Here is a 21,283-nt window from a genome sequence, read left to right on the forward strand (position 1 = left end):
CTACTCCCTCACCCATCTTCCCTAGATATTTTTTTCTGCTATGCTGGAGGGTGAGGATGATGCATTTTAGTTTTAGTTTTTTAATGTAAAATTTATATTTCCAATGAATATGGTGTGGTATGGTGATATATGGTGCTTTGGTTGCAGAGTTTGGGTGGAGGATACACACATGCTGCAAGTGCGTAGTCATGGGGCCAGGACCACTGATTCTGCACTTTCAGCATGTGCATATTCTCTGTATATAAATCTGCAACCAAAACACCATATATCCCTCCCATGTTAGGAATATATATACTGCACCATAATTATTGGGAATTACAGGGATTGGCTAAAAACCAGAAAGGCCCAGGTCCTCAAATGCTTGCCCACTTTTTGGAAAAAGTACTGCAGGTTCCAATCCGGTGGGGGGAAGAGGGGGTCTTTGCCTGGGGGGTTTATGTGACAGAAGTCATTGTGGAGAAAGGGAGGGAGAGATTACAGCTGTTCTGCATGATCCAGGGATGTTTTTAAAAACCGGAACAACCTAGGCCATACAGAGATGCTGTAAACTCTCTCTCCCGGTGTTCCGCAATGACCGCTGACATACAGTATACACCCCACTGGGCTGGAGACCACATAAACCGGGACGCATAGGGATGTGCAGTACTTTCTCCAAAATTGCTGGGATTGGTGCAGGGATCCGGTACGGTGTGGCATAGGGGGCTCTGGACGTTTCTGGCTTTAACCCAATCCCTCTACTATTAAAGTTTTTGTATTTTATACTGTTTATAATAAGGGAGTATTTATGGTTGCTGAAAGCCATATTGGCTACAGTCAGTGGTGCAAGTACAAAAAAATTCTTAGTGGTACTGTGTGCACGCGCCAAAGGGGCACACATGCCCCTAAAAATGGGTGTGGCCACATGCCACATGGGGTGTGGCCAATGAAAATGGGGGCATGTCACATACACACATGCCCCCACAGTGCCAGATACACACATGCCCCCACAGTGCCAGATATTCCCCCATGGTGCTAAGATATACCCCCACAGTGACAGATACATACAAAGGCGGATTGGCCATAGGGTTCACAGGGAAGATTCCCGGTGGGCCGACGCACCCGTGGGGCCTGTTTTGTTTGAGGACATGTGGTCCTATTTATAGACATAATGAATAAGATGCAAAATAATTTGCATATATGAAAATTACTTTGCCACTTAGCCTGTGATTGCAAATGATCTAGTGTATGCTCTGTCTGCCTGCTTGGCTGACATATAAGATTGAGTGGATAGTGATTGGGATACGGTTGGTATAATAAGCAAGAAAATATATCTTTCTAAAGCATTATATAGTTTCCTAAATTCTGAAGGTGTATCATATACTGTGCTCATAATATTTAATTTTATTTATTTTTAACTTCTCCCTTGATGCTGGACATGCCAACTATCTGGAAAGTCTTGGTGGCGGGGGGGGGGGGGGATGGGGTGCTGCTGCCATGGCCCATGGCTAGACCTTACACCTCTGGTGCTGTCCATGTGGGGCCACTAGTACAAATTTTTCCAGGGCCGCTTTTTGTTCCCAATCCGCCCCTGGATACATATATGCCCCCACGTTACCAGATATGCCCCCCACATTGCCAGATATGCCCTCATAGTGCCACATATACCCCCACAGTGCCAGATATGCCCCCACAGTGCCAGATAAGCCCCCACAGTGCCAGATATGCCACCACAGTGCCAGATATGCCCCCACATTGCCAGATACACATGCCCCCACAGTACCAGATATGCCCCCACATTGCAAGATACACATGCCTCCATGGTGCCAGATATGCCCTCATAGTGCCAGATATGCCCCCACAGTGTCAGATATGCCCCCAGCAGCGCAACTCACCATTGCTGCTGCTGCCTGGGGCCGGCACTGTCTGCTGCTGCTATTGGGGAGAGGAGAGCGCAGCACGCGCCTCTCCAGCCCTCAGTCCGGTCTCCTCCTGCGGCGGTGGCGTTCTGTAGCTCAGATTCTGGCGCTGGTCCACGAGTCAATCAGAGCTCCTGATTGGCTGCCAGTCCGTGAGCTCTGATTGGCTAACGAAACGGCGTTTGAGTACATGCCGCTGCCGCCGCAGTAGTCAAAAGGGTGGAGAAACTGCCGGTCTACAGACTGAAGGGGGCAGGAGAGGAGAGGTGCATGCTGCACTCTCCTCTCTCGACATGGTGTCTGCAAGGTGACGGCCCGCCGGTACTGCGTACCATCTGGGAATTTCTTACCGTTACGCAGTACCGCCCCCGTGGCTACAGTGCAAATATATGTCATGTGGACCTTTTGACTTGTTGTATGCTACTTTAGCAAAAAATGTTACCACTTAAGCCATGTTGGATACAGTGAAAATATATGCCATTTGTACTGCACTTTATCGAATGTTTTATCCTACGATAAAAAAATTTACTACTCAAGTAAACAAGTGTGTCGTGTTGTTATTTTACCTTTAAATACTGGTTCTTCCAGTGAACGCCCGGTAGCCAGATACCTCAAGGTAGCCATCAGTCTCTCCTCAGGCGGTATGGCCCTCCGTATCTTGGTATCCTGCCTCTGAATATAGGAAATCACCAGGGCCAGTAGCTCATGGAATGTGTCATCATCCATCTACAGGTAGTTGCGATAGTTCTCTGGGTTGTTCTCCTTAATTTCTAACCATGGGAGAGAAAGAAAGCTCTTGTGTGGGCGCACTCTTATGTATAGAAGAAAATTTCTTCAAAAATGTATTAAGGAAATATTTTTAAAACATCCGTTTAATATTCAAAATTAAAAACGTTACCCAATTGTGATCCAAAATGTGAATAAAGAGGAAAAAAATTTAAAATGTTCTGGTCTTTTTTTTACACAAAAAGGTGATTAGAAAGGTTGTAGACACTTGATTGTCTAACACCTGTTTCTCCTGACCAGTACAGAAATTCTGTATTGATGGGACCAAGGAAGGATCAAAAAGTGTGTAGTAGTGTATCTTCAGAGAACCACTTAGGTTGGATCAATGTTATACACTTTGGTGGTCACCAGTTACTTCGAATATGCACGTATTTGTTATATATACATAAAAATTAGTTTGACAAGGCCTGACGCTGAATTGACAGAACAAAGGAAAGAAAGAAGAGATTAGTGGTGACACTGCAAACGGTCACTCAAACGAGCCTACCAAGCTACCACACTGGTTAAGAGAGAACATCTGATTTTTGGCAAGAAGAAGGAGGCCCCAGAACAAAAGGATACTATCAGATTCATAGGAACATTCTGTCCTGAATGGAAAATGCTGAAAAATGCTATAACCAAACACCTATCCATACTTCAGATGGATCCCGATCTATCCCCATTCGTGAGCTCCCCATTGCAGATGAGCTGGCGCAGATCTAAGAACATCAAGGATCATTTGGTTCGAAGGTATCTGTTAACATCAATACCCAAGAAGCCAATCATAACAGGCTCCTTCCCATGTGGACAATGCAAGTCGTGTCCACATATACTACAAACCAACACGGTCACTGATAAGTATGGCCAACCAACAACGTTACAACATTTTTTTAACTGCAATACCCCAGCAGTAATCTACTGTATCACGTGCAGCTGTAACATAAAATACGTTGGAATGACCACACGCAAACTCAAGGAGAGGGTCCTGGAACATCTGGGCAACATCCGGAATGCATCGAAAGATCTTGCACGCATGAAACAACTTACCTCAGTTGCCAGGCACTTCCATTACCAGCACAAAGGATCTACCAAGGAATTGAAAGTGTTTGGCCTAGACCGCATTCATCTGGGCATACGAGGAGGGGATATTACCAAAGAACTCTACAAAAAAGAGAGTGAATGGATTTTCCGCCTCGGCAGTCTCAGACCGGCTGGCCTGAATGAGAACATAAACTATGGTGCTTTCCTTTGAGTAAAACCTATAATCCATAAATCACATCCCATTTCCTAAAAAACTTTTTTTCAACCCCCTCATCCCATTTCCAATTTTAACCAACCCCCCCTCGCCCCCCCGCCCCCTTTTTTCACCCTCTCTTCTCCCCCCCCTTCTCTTGCCACCAAAAGAATATAACTTTTTTCCCCCTTTTCCTTCCCCCTCCCCCCCTCCACCCACCCATTTTCCATCCCTTGTCCTAGTCATTGCACCTCATCTTACCCCTCACCTCCCCCTACCTCCCCTTCACCACACGATCACTCACCATTACCCACAGTCACTCACTTCTTTGCCTTCACCACAGCGTAACAATTTACACTGCCCTGGTCCTAATTATTTACAATCCAGCCAACATTTACAATTTCACCCCTCACCAGCTGCACACTTATGTCCAACCAGCCCCCATATGTATACTAAACAGGTTCCCAACGAGCTCCAATGACACTCACCCCCTTCACCATTCCCCCATCCTCTGCCCACTCATCACCTTATCACCCATGTCCCAACCTCAATACAGCATCACCCCCCTTTTCCCTACAACGCAACCCTTTTTCATATTTTCATCCCTTCACTCCCCTTGTTTAATTTTCCCCACCTGCTATTTGCACACACTTCCCACCTTCCCTACCCATTATTCACTCAACTCACCTGGCATTTCAGATTTTTAAGTATAGGTATCAATACCCTTAATCACAAATTGGCACCTTGCCAGGCTTCATCCCGCAATCGATTCCCAAGTATTCACCTAATTCGCCTGGCATTTTAGACATTTAAGGACAGGGTACCAATACCCTTAATCATAAATTGGCACCCTGCCAGGCTCCAGCCCGCTATCGATTCCCTATTCACCACCCATCCCCACCATTTTCCCAACTTTGGCCAGCATGACTCTAATTAGGCCAACCGCCCAGTGTCACATGTCAGTACATACTTTGGAATTTTAACGTAATACCCTTCATATTTCAGAATAACGACGCCTGCCCATACCTACCCCCTGTTCAAAAATGTCGCCGACGGACTCAAGCATTCTCCGACTTCCCATCCATTCCCCATTCTCTGACATTGCCTTACATCCCCATCCCCTGATGTGTACAAGGGGAGTCTATTCACCCCCATCCCAGGTCCTTTTATCCACCAAAGAATGACATTGCCACCTACTAATATCCTATACCTAAACCTTTATTTGCAAACGTTAACTTTAATTAAAAAAATAATGTTTTTCTGTCTTGTCCAGCCCGATAACATAAGGACTGGCAATTTATCCCTTTTTCAAGATGGTGCCTTCTAATTCTTACTACTTGATTTGGCACTCTCTTCCCTGCTTTGTTCCTGCCCCCATCTCTCGTTGGACCAATGTATAATATACATGACGCGCCAGGGCGGGGTCCACCTTGTTCCCGCCCCTTCGCGGCCACTTATCCAATCCCCCCGTCTTTGCTCCCACTCCTGAATGGACCCAGGTACAATTGGTGTGACGCGGCGGGGCGGGAGCAGCTTTGCCCCCCGCCCTCTTGCGTCTTTTCATTCAATAGCAGCTACTGCAAGCCGACACACCTGCATCTCCATTGGCCAGGACGCGCCTCCAGACAGACGCACCGGAATGGGAGTCTCTACTCCCGCCCCCCGCATCTGTCAGACACTATCAGCCATGATTGGCTGACGCCTAAATTTCAGTATGTTTAAACCCCTCACCGTGGTTCACACCTTAGATACCGGAAGTGAACAAGCCCGCAAGGGTGAAACGCGTTTTCCACGGAGGTACCACTCCATGGAAGGACCTGCTGGCACCAGCCGTTTCTAGGACATGACACCGCAATTACTCCATTGGACTGTCATATTCTGAGCTTCGTAAGCCTGCACCCATTGGGTGAATAGCATATTCAGTACCAATAGATGCCTATCCATATCTGATATATATGTATGTATGTATGTATAGGAGATCTTTGCATTTAGGCTGAGTTATATATATTATTTTATATATATTTTTTGTGCTTTTTTCACATTTGACACTTATTTATTCACATGTGATCTCTGTATACACAGTGATTCACATATGATTCCTGTATCCAGGCACAGTTAGTTATTTAACTGCCTGCACAGCGAACAGTCCTATGTGTCAGGGATCGTTTTGAGCCATTATTACATCTACATCTCTACACCATAATCAGCAGTGCAAAAATTTTACTTATTTCCATCCACAATTTCGTTTGCAATGTATCCAAATTAGGAATGTTTCTAAGTTGCAATAATATGTGGTGTCTCCATATAGGAGAATAGATGTCTGACTGACACATGATTTACAAAACTGCCTGACGTTTGAGATTTAATTAGGAGCTCTTTTTTCTCCTACAAGACTCACTGAATAAGTTACTATAAAAAAGGATATATTTTTTCTATAACCCCTTCTTTTCTGACTTACTATCTTTCCGTGGACTCTCATCCACGATCCAGGGTGCACGACGCCACATTTGTGGTGGGCGTTGCACCTTGCCTAAAGGGGAAAGCAGATCCACATATTACACTCTATCTTCCTTTTAAAAGTACATTTTCTACTGCTCCTATATAGGTGCACTCTTATTGGTATATAGGGGGTCATTCCGAGTTTTTCGCTCGTTATTTTTTTCTCGCAACGGAGCGATTAGTCGCTAATGCGCATGCGCAATGTCCGCAGTGCGACTGCGCCAAGTAAATTTGCTATGCAGTTAGGAATTTTACTCACGGCATTACGAGGGTTTTTCTTCGTTCTGGAGATCGGAGTGTGATTGACAGGAAGTGGGTGTTTCTGGGCGGAAACTGGCCGTTTTATGGGAGTGTGTGAAAAAACGCTACCGTTTCTGGGAAAAACGCGGGAGTGGCTGGAGAAACGGAGGAGTGTCTGGGCGAACGCTGGGTGTGTTTGTGACGTCAAACCAGGAACGACGAGCACTGAACTGATCGCACTGGTAGAGTAAGTCTCGAGCTACTCAGAATCTGCACAGAGAAGTTTTTTCGCAATATTGCAAATCTTTCGTTTGCAATTTTGATAAGCTAAGATTCACTCCCAGTAGGCGGCGGCTTAGCGTGTGCAAAGCTGCTAAAAGCAGCTTGCGAGCGAACAACTCGGAATGACCCCCATAGTTCCTCTACTATCATACCACGCTGCTAATGCCCGATCTCGTCCGATCTTGGAAGCCAAACAGCGTTGGGCTGGGTCAGTACCTGGAGAGGAGACTTCCTGGGAATACCCGGTGTTGTAGAGCAGGCACTACTCCCTTTATTTAAAAGGTGAACACCAACAGCAGTATCACCACTAATCTCTTCTTTCTTTCCTTTGTTCTGTCAATTCAGCGTCAGGCCTTGTCAAACTAATTTTTATGTATATATAACAAATGGGATGCGGTCAAGATGCCGCCGGCCGGAATCCCGGCGGTCGAAATACCGACGCCGGAATCCCGACCGCCACAATCCCAACATATTCTCCCTCCGTGGGTGTCCACGACAAGGGGCTGCGTTCCGCTCGCCACCCCTGTCGGGATTGTGTGGTCGGGATTCCGACGTCGGGATTTCGACCGCCGGTATTCCGGCCGGCGGCATTTAGTACTGATCCCTAACAAATACGTGCATATTCGAAGTAACTGGTGACCACCAAAGTATATAACATGGATCCAACCTAAGTGGTTCTCTGAAGATACACTACTACACACTTTTTGATCCTTCCTTGGTCCCATCAATACAGAATTTCTGTACTGGTCAGGAGAAACGGGTGTTAGACAATCAAGTGTCTACAACCTTTCTAATCACCTTCTTGTGTAAAAAAATACCAGAATATTTTAAAAAAAAATTCCTCTTTATTCACATTTTGGATCACATTTGGGTAACGTTTTTAATTTTGAATATTAAACTGATGTATTAAAAATATTTCCTTAATACATTTTTGAAGAAATTTTCTTCTATACATAAGAGTGCGCCCACACAAGAGCTTTCTTTCTCTCCCATGGTTAGTACTTGTACTCTCTAGCTCTGGGCGCACCACCAACTAGGACTACAATTGAAAGATATAAATTTTCTTTCCACAAATTTCAATCGTCCATATTTGGTTTTCTAGACATAAATCTCAATCCAATTCGAACCAGTGCCCGGTCATCCTTTGTCCTTTCTCCTTAATTTCTGTCAGCAGAGACATGAGGCAGAGTCCCCTCTTCTTCAGCCACACCTTTGTCCGGCAGGACATCACCCTCTTACTTCTCTGAACCCTGTCTCGTCTCCTCTTAAGAAAGCCATAAGCTACTAAGAGATTCTAGCGATAGGGATCCATATCAGAATAGAATAGGATAAAGAACTTTGTTAAGAAAAGCCAAACAAAGTAGTGCATGGTAGCAATATGGAACGCTCAGCAGGTATAAACCAGCCTCGCTAGTCACAGAGTAGTGTGCTCAGAGTTAAAAATGGCTGCTGTTTACATATGCTAATCATATGTGAAATTACAGGAAAACATGTCCTTTGAGCTATATCGCATGAGGTGGCTAGCAGTGCGTTAGGTCGCATGAGATAAATCACATGTAAAAAATACACTCAAGTAGCAAATCGCAATCGCAGGACTCCCGGGAAGCTCCCAGCCAGATTGCAGGAAAAATGGATCCAACTCATTGCTGAGATAAAGCTCCCTAGTGGATGGGGGCCTTTAGAGTTTTGTCTGACTTTTAATACCCTGGGTTAAATCTCCTTTGCAGCACTTTTCAAAGCTGTACTGTGATTTTACCGACGCCAGAATCTCGACGGCCAAGGGAAACCCCGGCGGTCAGAATCCCGACCGGGGCCCAGAATTCCCACTCGGGGGGTGGTCCACGCCACCCGTTGAGGGGGGATAAATTAGTGTGGCAAGCAAAGCTCGCCACTGGGCCACAAGGGAACACGCTGCGCTCACCGTCGGGATCTTGACCATCGGGATCCCATATTGAATCCAAATAAACAAAAGTCAAGAAGTAAATACTAAATAACTGTAGTTACTATTTGTATTAGTTGAGTTTGCTTCTTCTTTTTCTAATAAATGTAATGTTATTTTGAGTTCTATTTAATGGACTGAATTTGGATCTAACCGCTACAGTAACTTCTGTTATACACAATATGGATTATGATGGTGCTGTAAGTTTCTATTTATACTATTGCTCTTTAGAATTTTCAGAGTAGAAACAAGATGATTAAATAAAATCCTAATTGATAAGAAAACATAATACAATGAAACAAAATTAATAGTACATCGCTATGGAATGCGGTCAGGATCCTGATGGTAAGTACTGGGGTTAGGGTTATGCACTAGGGGGAGGGTTAGGGTTAGGCTGCAGGGGGGAGGTTATTGTTAGGCTTAGAATACTCATCCCGATCCGTCTGCATTCTGTCGGGATTCCACTATCGGGATTCTGTCCGTCGCTATTTCGTACCATCCCCATTGCTATTTGTGCTTGTCTGCATATTAACTTAACACAATACAAAACATATTGTTTATTCATTAAAACTACTGAATTATCAATTTATATTGCTGTGGCTCTGTATTGCATCACTTTAGCATCAGCAAGTTATTTTACTGCTGTCATTAGGCAAATTATATCCATTCAAAATATAAAACCTGCATATAAATTATTCTTTGCAAAAGTCAGTATGATTTGTGTAATTAAACATTTATATAATCACTAGACCTTTCTTTTCCTGTACAGTATCATTAAAATAACATGCTTCATGGGAAACATTGGTGAGATCGTAATTAGCCCCCAAGAAAGAATGAAAGAGCAGTGACTCACAAGCAAATTTTTGATGTTTAGTCCTAGCAAAATAAAACCATTTGTAGGCATGATGTCATGGATAAACAGTGCCACCTAGTGGTATATTCATAACATCTCATGTGTTATACAACTGCAACAGCATGTTTTGCTTTTTTTTGTAGGAAACGTCTAAATTAGTACTAAGGGATCATGGGACCGAATCAGACCTGACCGCTGTTGTGCGAATTCGCACAGCGTCTGATTATCGAATGACTGCACACGCGTATGCACCGCAATGCTCAGGAACGATGCCAAACAGCGACAGAATGGTGCGAAAATTTTGCTTGCTAGGCGTACGCTAGGTGATTGATATGAAGTGGACTTTTGGGGTGGTAACTGTCCGTTTTCTGGGAGTGTCAGGAAAAACGCAGGCGTTCCCAATCATTTTCAGGGCGGGTGTGTGATGTCAGCTCCGGCCCCTGTCAGCCTATTTGTTTGTACCTCACTATAGGAGTAAGTCCTGGGCTACGCACAGACTACACAGTATGGAAAATTCATTCGATGGTGAGTAAGTTGCAAACGGATTTACAGATGTCCGCTGCCTGGCGAAGTTTTCGCACGGTGTACTGTACACATGCATTCGCACACTTGCACAGGGCGGGTTTTCACTCTCCCTGGGCAAGTGCAGCACAGCCATCAGGACTGCATTAGGCCCCATGTCATTTACGTATCAGCAAAGAAACAATGAGAATATACTCATAAATATTTGTTATCCAAGAAGTCATGAGTCAAGGGTTTAATGCCTGCATGTGTGATCCCACAGACCTTGGCCCTCATTCCGAGTTGTTCGCTCATAAGCTGCTTTTAGCAGCATTGCACACGCTAAGCCGCCGCCTACTGGGAGTGAATCTTAGCTTAGCAAAATTGCGAACGAAAGATTCTCAAAATTGCGAATAGAAATTTCTTTGCAGTTCTGAGTAGCTCGGGACTTACTCTGCCACTGAGATCAGTTCAGTCAGTTTCGTTCCTGGTTTGACGTCACAAACACACCCAGCGTTCGCCCAGACACTCCCCCGTTTCTCCAGCCACTCCCGCGTTTTTCCCAGAAACGGCAGCGTTTTTTCACACACTCCCACAAAACAGCCAGTTTTCCGCTCAAAAACACCCACTTCCTGTTAATCACATTACGATCACCAGAACGAAGAAAAAACCTCGTAATGCCATGAGTAAAATACCAAACTTCTTAGCAAATTTACTTGGCGCAGTCGCAGTGCGAACATTGCGCATGCGCAATTAGCGGAAAATCGCTGCGATGCGAAGAAAATTACCGAGCGAACAACTCGGAATGACCACCCTTATACAAATGGGAGAAGGCTCTCCCTGAGGATTTTCTGTTGGATAATACATAATTGATGGTGGACTATATGTTGGAACAAAACAACACATTTGTGTAATAACAAGTTCACTAATAAAAGAGCCCTGGCTTCTGACATTCTAAATGCTCCTCTTACTACAAGGCCTTTACATGGCCCAATTAGATAACCCAGTTCTGCACCAGCATTTACCCCAGGACTGGACACCTAGGTCTTATAATATCCTCAAATTTAATGTTACCACTTTATTAATGAAATATTCTAAAATATCTTGTTTTTCTGGGTTTTAATAAAGCCCACACTATCATAATTCCTAATAAAAGTATATAACCCAATAAACACATGGAGCTAATCCCTCCATATAGTCTGATTATATTATTTAATCAGGTGTTAAATATCCTAACCAAAATGGCTATTGGTGGGTACACACTAGGCGATGTGCTCTATAAGTGACGTTGCCTAGTGTGTTCCGTTCCCTGCTAGGGCGGTCGTCGGCAGTGCGTACACACTGAGCGATATGCAAGCGATATCGCTCAGTGATGTCACGCTGCGGCTGGGCTGTGCATGCAGTTTTTTGGACGACAGTTTAAATTTATCTGCGTGCACGGCCGACAGCAAGGCTCATTAACGGCCCACAGGGCCGCTCATCGTTGAGCTGCGTACACACTAGACAATATGGTAAACGATGTCGCTCAGGAAGGGCAAAATGAGCGATGTTGATTACTCTATCGGAAAGTGTGTATCCACTTTAGCTATTTACAATTGATTTTGACTCTTCTGCTTCCAATTCACTCACCCCCTCTTCCCCCTTTCTCCCCAATCAGGTTGGATTTAACTAGTGATGAGCGGGTTCGGTTCCTCAGAAACCGAACCCACCCGAACTTCACCCATTTTACATGGGTCCGAGGCATACTCGGATTCTCCTGTATGGCTCGGTTAACCCGAGCGTGCCCGAACGTCATCATCCCGCTGATGGATTCTCGCGAGATTCGGATTCTATATAAGCAGCCGCGCGTCGCCGCCATTTTCACTCGTGCATTGGAAATGTTAGGGAGAGGACGTGGCTGGCGTCCTCTCCGTTTATTGTTGAACTTGATTGTGCTTTATTGCTTAATTGTGGGGAGGACTGGGGAGCAGCTGTATAATATAGGAGGAGTACAGTGCAGAGTTTTGCTGATCAGTGACCACCAGTTTTATCCATGTTCTGCCTGAAAAAAACGCTCCTTATCTGTGCACAGTGTGCTGCATATATCTGTGCTCACACTGCTTAATTGTGGGGACTGGGGAGCAGCTGTATTATATAGCAGGAGTACAGTGCAGAGTTTAGCTGACAGTGACCACCAGTATACGTTGTCTGCCTGAAAAACACTCCATATCTTTGCTCAGTGTGCTGCTTTATTGTGGGGACTGGGGACCACCAGTATAATATTATATAGGAGGAGTACAGTGCAGAGTTTTGCTGACCAGTGACCACCAGTATACGTTGTCTGCCTGAAAAACACTCCATATCTGTGCTGCATTGTAGAGAGTATATAGTAGGAGTACAGTGCATAATTTTGTTGACCACTAGTATATAATATATAGGAGTACGGTACAGAAGGCCACTGCTGTACCTACCTCTGTGTCGTCAAGTATACTATCCATCCATACCTGTGGTGCATTTCAGTTTTGCACAGTTTGCTGACCACCAGTATATAATATATAGCATTACGGTACAGTAGGCCACTGCTGTACCTACCTCTGTGTCGTCAAGTATACTATCCATCCATACCTGTGGTGCATTTCAGTTTTACACAGTTTGCTGACCACCAGTATATAATATATAGCAGTACGGTACAGTAGGCCACTGCTGTAACTACCTCTGTGTCGTCAAGTATACTATCCATCCATACCTGTGGTGCATTTCAGTTTTGCATAGTTTGCTGACCACCAGTATATAATATATAGCATTACGGTACAGTAGGCCACTGCTGTACCTACCTCTGTGTCGTCAAGTATGCTATCCATCCATACCTGTGGTGCATTTCAGTTATGCACAGTTTGGTGACCACCAGTATATAATATATAGCAGTACGGTACAGTAGACCACTGTTGTACCTACCACTGTGTCGTCAAGTATACTATCCATCCATACCAGTGGTGCATTTCATTTTTGCACAGTTTGCTGACCACCAGTATATAATATATAGCAGTACGGTACAGTAGGCCACTGCTGTAAATACCTCTGTGTCGTCAAGTATACTATCCATCCATACCTATGGTGCATTTCATTTTTGCACAGTTTGCTGACCACCAGTATATAATATATAGCATTACGGTACAGTAGGCCACTGCTGTACCTACCTCTGTGTCGTCAAGTATACTATCCATCCATACCTGTGGTGCATTTCAGTTTTGCACAGTTTGCTGACCACAAGTATATAATATATAGCAGTACGGTACAGTAGGCCACTGCTGTACCTACCTCTGTGTCGTCAAGTATACTATCCATCCATACCTGTGGTGCATTTCATTTTTGCACAGTTTGCTGACCACAAGTATATAATATATAGCAGTGTGGTACAGTAGGCCACTGCTGTACCTACCTCTGTGTCATCAAGTATACTATCCATCCATACCTATGGTGCATTTCATTTTTGCACAGTTTGCTGACCACCAGTATATAATATATAGCAGTACGGTACAGTAGGCCACTGCTGTACCTACCTCTGTGTCGTCAAGTATACTATCCATCCATACCTATGGTGCATTTCATTTTTGCTCAGTTTGCTGACCACCAGTATATAATATATAGCAGTACGGTACAGTAGGCCACTGCTGTACCTGCCTCTGTGTCGTCAAGTATACTATCCATCCATACCTGTGGTGCATTTCATTTGTGCGCAGTATATATAGTAGTAGGCCATTGCTATTGATACTGGCATATAATTCCACACATTAAAAAATGGAGAACAAAAATGTGGAGGTTAAAATAGGGAAAGATCAAGATCCACTTCCACCTCGTGCTGAAGCTGCTGCCACTAGTCATGGCCATCAACGTCGTCTGCCAAGGCCGATGCCCAATGTCATAGTAGAGAGCATGTAAAATCCAAAAAACAAAAGTTCAGTAAAATGACCCAAAAATAAAAAATGAAAGCGTCTGAGGAGAAGCGTAAACTTGCCAATATGCCATTTACGACACGGAGTGGCAAGGAACGGCTGAGGCCCTGGCCTATGTTCATGGCTAGTGGTTCAGATTCACATGAGGATGGAAGCACTCATCCTATCGCTAGAAAAATGAAAAGACTTAAGCTGGCAAAAGCACAGCAAAGAACTGTGCGTTCTTCTAAATCACAAATCCCCAAGGAGAGTCCAATTGTGTCGGTTGCGATGCCTGACCTTCCCAACACTGGACGGGAAGAACTTGCGCCTTCCACCATTTGCACGCCCCCTGCAAGTGCTGGAAGGAGCACCCGCAGTCCAGTTCCTGATAGTCAAATTGAAGATGTCACTGTTGAAGTACACCAGGATGAGGACATGGGTGTTGCTGGCGCTGGGGAGGAAATTGACAAGGAGGATTCTGCTGGTGAGGTGGTTTGTTTAAGTCAGGCACCCGGGGAGACACCTGTTGTCCGTGGGACGAATATGGCCATTGACATGCCTGGTCAAAATACAAAAAAAATCAGCTCTTCGGTGTGGAATTATTTCAACACAAATGCAGACAACAGGTGTCAAGCCGTGTGTTGCCTTTGTCAAGCTGTAATAAGTAGGGGTAAGGACGTTAACCACCTAGGAACATCCTCCCTTATATGTCACCTGGACCGCATTCATCAGAAGTCAGTGATAAGTTAAAAAACTTTGGGTGACAGCGGAAGGAGTCCACTGACAACTAAATCCCTTCCTCTTGTAACCAAGCTCCTGCAAACCACACCACCAACTCCCTCAGTGTCAATTTCCTCCTTACACAGGAAAGCCAATAGTCCTGCAGGCCATGTCACTGGCAAGTCTGACGAGTCCTCTCCTGCCTGGGATTCCTCCGATGCATCCTTGAGTGTAACGCCTACTGCTGCTGGTGCTGCTGTTGTTGCTGCTGGGAGTCGATCGTCATCCCAGAGGGGAAGTCGGAAGACCACTTGTACTACTTCCAGTAAGCAATTGACTGTCCAACAGTCCTTTGCGAGGAAGATGAAATATGACAGCAGTCATCCTGCTGCAAAGCGGATAACTCAGGCCTTGGCAGCCTGGGCGGTGAGAAACGTGGTTCCGGTATCCACCGTTAATTCAGAGGCAACTAGAGACTTGATTGAGGTAGTGTCCCCGGTACCAAATACCATCTAGGTTCAATTTCTTTAGGCAGTCGATACCGAAAATGTACACAGACCTCAGAAAAAGAGTCACCAGTGTCCTAAAAAATGCAGTTGTACCCAATGTCCACTTAACCACGGACATGTGGACAAGTGGAGCAGGGCAGACTCAGGACTATATGACTGTGACAGCCCACTGGGTAGATGTATTGCCTCCCGCAGCAAGAACAGCAGCGGCGGCACCAGTAGCAGCATTTCGCAAACGCCAACTCGTTCCTAGGCAGGCTACGCTTTGTATCACCGCTTTCCAGAAGAGGCATACAGCTGACAACCTCTTACGGAAACTGAGGAACATCATCGCAGAATGGCTTACCCCAATTGGACTCTCCTGGGGATTTGTGACATCGGACAACGCCACCAATATTGTGCGTGCATTACATCTGGGCAAATTCCAGCACGTCCCATGTTTTGCACATACATTGAATTTGGTGGTGCAGAATTATTTAAAAAACGACAGGGGCATGCAAGAGATGCTGTCGGTGGCCCGAAGAATTGCGGGCCACTTTCGGCATTCAGCCACCGCGTGCCGAAGACTGGAGCACCACCAAACATTCCTGAACCTGCCCTGCCATCATCTGAAGCAAGAGGTGGTAACGAGGTGGAATTCAACCCTCTATATGCTTCAGAGGATGGACGAGCAGCAAAAGGCCATTCAAGCCTATACATCTGCCCACGATATAGGCAAAGGAGGGGGAATGCACCTGACTCAAGCGCAGTGGAGAATGATTTCAACGTTGTGCAAGGTTCTGCAACCCTTTGAACTTGCCACACGTGAAGTCAGTTCAGACACTGCCAGCCTGAGTCAGGTCATTCCCCTCATCAGGCTTTTGCAGAAGAAGCTGGAGACATTGAAGGAGGAGCTAAAACAGAGCGATTCCGCTAGGCATGTGGGACTTGTGGATGGAGCCCTTAATTCGCTTAACCAGGATTCACGGGTGGTCAATCTGTTGAAATCAGAGCACTACATTTTGGCCACCGTGCTCGATCCTAGATTTAAAACCTACGTTGTATCTCTCTTTCTGGCAGAAACAAGTCTGCAGAGGTTCAAAGACCTGCTGGTGAGAAAATTGTCAAGTCAAGCGGAACGTGACCCGTCAACATCTCCTCCTTCACATTCTCCCACAACTGGGGGTGCAAGGAAAAGGCTAAGAATTCCGAGCCCACCCGCTGGCGGTGATGCAGGGCAGTCTGGAGCGAGTGCTGACATCTGGTCCGGACTGAAGGACCTGCCAACGATTACTGACATGTCGTCTACTGTCACTGCATATGATTCTCTCACCATTGAAAGAATGGTGGAGGATTATATGAGTGACCGCATCCAAGTAGGCACGTCAGACAGTCCGTACGTATACTGGCAGGAAAAAGAAGCAATTTGGAGGCCCTTGCACAAACTGGCTTTATTCTACCTAAATTGCCCTCCCTCCAGTGTGTACTCCGAAAGAGTGTTTAGTGCAGCCGCTCACCTTGTCAGCAAACGGCGTACGAGGTTACTTCCAGAAAATGTGGAGAAGATGATGTTCATCAAAATGAATTATAATCAATTCCTCCGTGGAGACATTCACCAGCAGCAATTGCCTCCAGAAAGTACACAGGGACCTGAGATGGTGGATTCCAGTGGGGACGAATTAATAATCTGTGAGGAGGGGGATGTACACAGTGAAAGGGGTGAGGAATCGGAGGATGATGATGAGGTGGACATCTTGCCTCTGTAGAGCCAGTTTGTGCAAGGAGAGATTGATTGCTTCTTTTTTTGGTGGGGGCCCAAACCAACCAGTCATTTCAGTCACAGTCGTGTGGCAGACCCTGTCGCTGAAATGATGGGTTCGTTAAAGTGTGCATGTCCTGTTTATACAACATAAGGGTGGGTGGGAGGGCCCAAGGACAATTACATCTTGCACCTCTTTTTTCTTTCATTTTTCTTTGCATCATGTGCTGTTTGGGGACAATTTTTTTGAAGTGCCATCCTGCCTGACACTGCAGTGCCACTCCTAGATGGGCCAGGTGTTTGTGTCGGCCACTTGGGTCGCTTAGCTTAGTCACACAGCGACCTTGGTGCGCCTCTTTTTTTCTTTGCATCATGTGCTGTTTGGGGACAATTTTTTTGAAGTGCCATCCTGCCTGACAGTGCAGTGCCACTCCTAGATGGGCCAGGTGTTTGTGTCGGCCACTTGTGTCGCTTAGCTTAGCCATCCAGCGACCTCAGTGCAAATTTTAGGACTAAAAATAATATTGTGAGGTGTGAGGTGTTCAGAATAGACTGAAAATGAGTGTAAATTATGGTTATTGAGGTTAATAATACTATGGGATCAAAATGACCCCCAAATTCTATGATTTAAGCTGTTTTTGAGGGTTTTTTGTATAAAAAAAACCGAATCCAAAACACACCCGAATCCGACAAAAAATTTTCAGGGAGGTTTTGCCAAAACGCGTCCGAATCCAAAACACGGCCGCGGAACCGAATCCAAAACCAAAACACAAAACCCGAAAAATGTCCGGTGCACATCACTAGTTTTAACCAAGGGCGCAATTAGGGGAGCTGGCAAAGCATGTACCCTGGGTGACATTGGAGAGTTACATCGGCGTCTTCAGATAAAATGATGGGTTATGAATCATCAATTATCATCTCCCTTCCAATCAGTGGCACTGCAGATGCCTGCCTCATAGCACTGTATGCAGTATGTAGCAAAATGGGAGGTGGAGTCGTGCATGGAGAGTTACAGGCATATATTCATCCACCTATCCTTTCTGCGCGAGATGCCTTGTGCAACAGAGACGTTTCGCCACAGGTAGTGATTCCCATACTTTTATATTTTTTCCTGAATTTTGTGTCTTATTCGCAAAATACTGATTTCTTTATAGTGCACTAGGTACTAATAATTAGTATTTATTTGCAATGTAATTGGCATACCGTCTCAGATTAAGCATAACAATGTGTGGCACAAGGCCTGGCACAGGTCACTCATATCGGACCTCTGTCCTTTGATTTTATACTTAGATTGGCATCTGAGCGACAAGTAGAAGCTACAGGAGATTACAGCACTAGTATTCAGGGGACCCATGCATTGTACTTTTGTTGCATTAGTGATGTGGACATGATGCAGATTTTATGGAAAACCTCTGGCAAAACACTACTGGAATTAATGTATCATCATTTATATTTATATTCATTTGATTTTTATGTGATAATATTGCATAGTAAGGCCACAATATACATTTTTAGCAGCTGACATAGGAATGTTACAACTGAGTGTTGGAAACAGTATCAAAGAACTGGAATACTGTTCTCATAAATGTATTCATCCTATTTAATAACATTGTTCTTGTGAGCATGTCTGCTTTATGGCTCCCACTGTGTGTGTAAAGCAGTTCCTCAATAAGGGTGGTCTTCAGTATGCCGAATGTCGGGATCCCGGCGCACAGTATACCGGCGCCAAGATCCCGACACCCGACATACCGACAGCTATTCTCCCTCGTGGGGCTCCATGACCCCCCTGGAGGGAGAATAAATAGCGTGGCGCGCGTAGCGTGCCACCATGCCCGCAGTGTGGCGAGCACAGCGAGCCCGCAAGGGGCTCCTTTGCGCTCGCCACACTGTCGGTATGCCGGCGGTCGGGCTCCCGGCACCGGTATGCTGGTTGCTGGGAGCCCGGCCGCCGGCATACCATACTACACCCCCTCAATAGAGGCTGCACACCATTTCTTGTTAAAAGTGTTAATTTTATTAAAGAAAAGTCTCTGGCTGATAACAGGTGCTTAATAGACAAGTATCCTGAAACTTAAATCGATAGCCCCTCAATACGGTATTGACTTAAGCTCGGTCTATTTTATTTTATTTTTACTTAATTCTATATATATATATATATATATATATATATATACATACACTGTTCAAAAAAATAAAGGGAAAACTAAAATAACACATCCTAGATCTGAATGAATGAAATATTCTTATTAAATACTTTGTTCTTTACATAGTTGAATGTGCTGACAACAAAATCACACAAAAATTATCAATGGAAATCAAATTTATTAACCCATGGAGGTCTGGATTTGGAGTCACACTCAAAATTAAAGTGGAAAAACACACTACAGGCTGATCCAACTTTGATGTAATGTCCTTAAAACAAATCAAAATGAGGCTCAGTAGTGTGTGTGTGGCCTCCACGTGCCTGTATGACCTCCCTACAACGCCTGGGCATGCTCCTGATGAGGTGGCGCATGGTCTCCTGAGGGATCTCCTCCCTGACCTGGACTAAAGCATCCGCCAACTCCTGGACAGTCTGTGGTGCAACGTGGCGTTGGTGGATGGAGCGAGACATGATGTCCCAGATGTGCTCAATTGGATTCAGGTCTGGGGAACGGGCGGGCCAGTCCATAGCATCAATGCCTTTGTCTTGCAGGAACTGCTGACACAATCCAGCCACATGAGGTCTAGCATTGTCTTGCATTAGGAGGAACCCAGGGCCAACCGCACCAGCATATGGTCTCACAAGGGGTCTGAGGATCTCATCTCAGTACCTAATGGCAGTCAGGCTACCTCTGGCAAGCACATGGAGGGCTGTGCGGCCCCCCAAAGAAATGCCACCCCACACCATTACTGACCCACTGCCAAACCAGTCATGCTGGAGGATGTTGCAGGCAGCAGAACGTTCTCCTTGGCGTCTCCAGACTCTGTCACGTCTGTCACATGTGCTCAGTGAGAACCTGCTTTCATCTGTGAAGAGCACAGGGTGCCAGTGGCGAATTTGCCAATCTTGGTGTTCTCTGGCAAATGCCAAACGTCCTGCATGGAGTTGGGCTGTAAGCACAACCCCCACCTGTGGACGTCGGGCCCTCATACCACCCTTATGGAGTCTGTTTCTGATCGTTTCAATAGACACATGCACATTTGTGGCTTGCTGGAGGTCATTTTGCAGGGCTCTGGCAGTGCTCCTCCTTGCACAAAGGCGGAGGTAGCGGTCCTGCTGCTGGGTTGTTGCCCTCCTACGGCCTCCTCCACGTCTCCTGATGTACTGGCCTGTTTCCTGGTAGCGCCTCCATGCTCTGGACACTACGCTGACAAACACAGCAAACCTTCTTGCCACAGCTCGCATTGATGTGCCATCCTGGATGAGCTGCACTACCTGAGCCACTTGTGTGGGTTGTAGGGAGGTCATACAGGCACGTGGAGGCCACACACACTACTGAGCCTCATTTTGACTTGTTTTAAGGACATTACATCAAAGTTGGATCAGCCTGTAGTGTGTTTTTCCACTTTAATTTTGAGTGTGACTCCAAATCCAGACCTCCATGGGTTAATAAATTTGATTTCCATTGATAATTTTTGTGTGATTTTGTTGTCAGCACATTCAACTATGTAAAGAACAAAGTATTTAATAAGAATATTTCATTCCATCAGATCTAGGATGTGTTATTTTAGTTTTCCCTTTATATTTTTGAGCAGTGTATATATATATATATATATATATATATACATATATATATATATATATATATATATAAATATATGGAAAAGGGGGAAAGAGGGATGTGTAGCGACCAACGGTGTCAAATTAGGAAAAATTGCCAGTAATAAATACAATAAACTATTTATTTGATGCAAGAATAAAAATAAATTAAAATGACATATATATAAAAATGGTACAACAATACAATCACAACTGGACTAAGAACACTTAAAAAGTAATATAAAACTACAATAAAATCAGAATAAGCAGTTTTTCCTTATCTGTGGTATGCGGTAGGTATAGGTCTCCCAACGCGTTTCGTCACTTGGACTTCATCACAGGGCTGGGGTAGAGTGGGACAAGCTGGCTATATATAGTGATATCAATCAGTAAACAGTTATGACCTCACTTCCTGTTTAGGAATTGGCTGTCATTAACTGTACTCAATAACC

The 21,283-nt window shown here is 45.0% G+C and overlaps 1 pseudogene; it reads left to right on the forward strand.

The window, feature by feature from the left end:
• Positions 1 to 7,053: 7,053 nt before the first annotated feature.
• LOC134950145 (5S ribosomal RNA) lies at positions 7,054 to 7,172 on the forward strand (annotated as a pseudogene).
• The last annotated feature ends 14,111 nt before the right edge of the window (positions 7,173 to 21,283 follow it).

The sequence above is a fragment of the Pseudophryne corroboree genome, chromosome 8, assembly GCF_028390025.1.
Source record: "Pseudophryne corroboree isolate aPseCor3 chromosome 8, aPseCor3.hap2, whole genome shotgun sequence".
In the NCBI taxonomy this organism is placed as follows: domain Eukaryota; kingdom Metazoa; phylum Chordata; class Amphibia; order Anura; family Myobatrachidae; genus Pseudophryne; species Pseudophryne corroboree.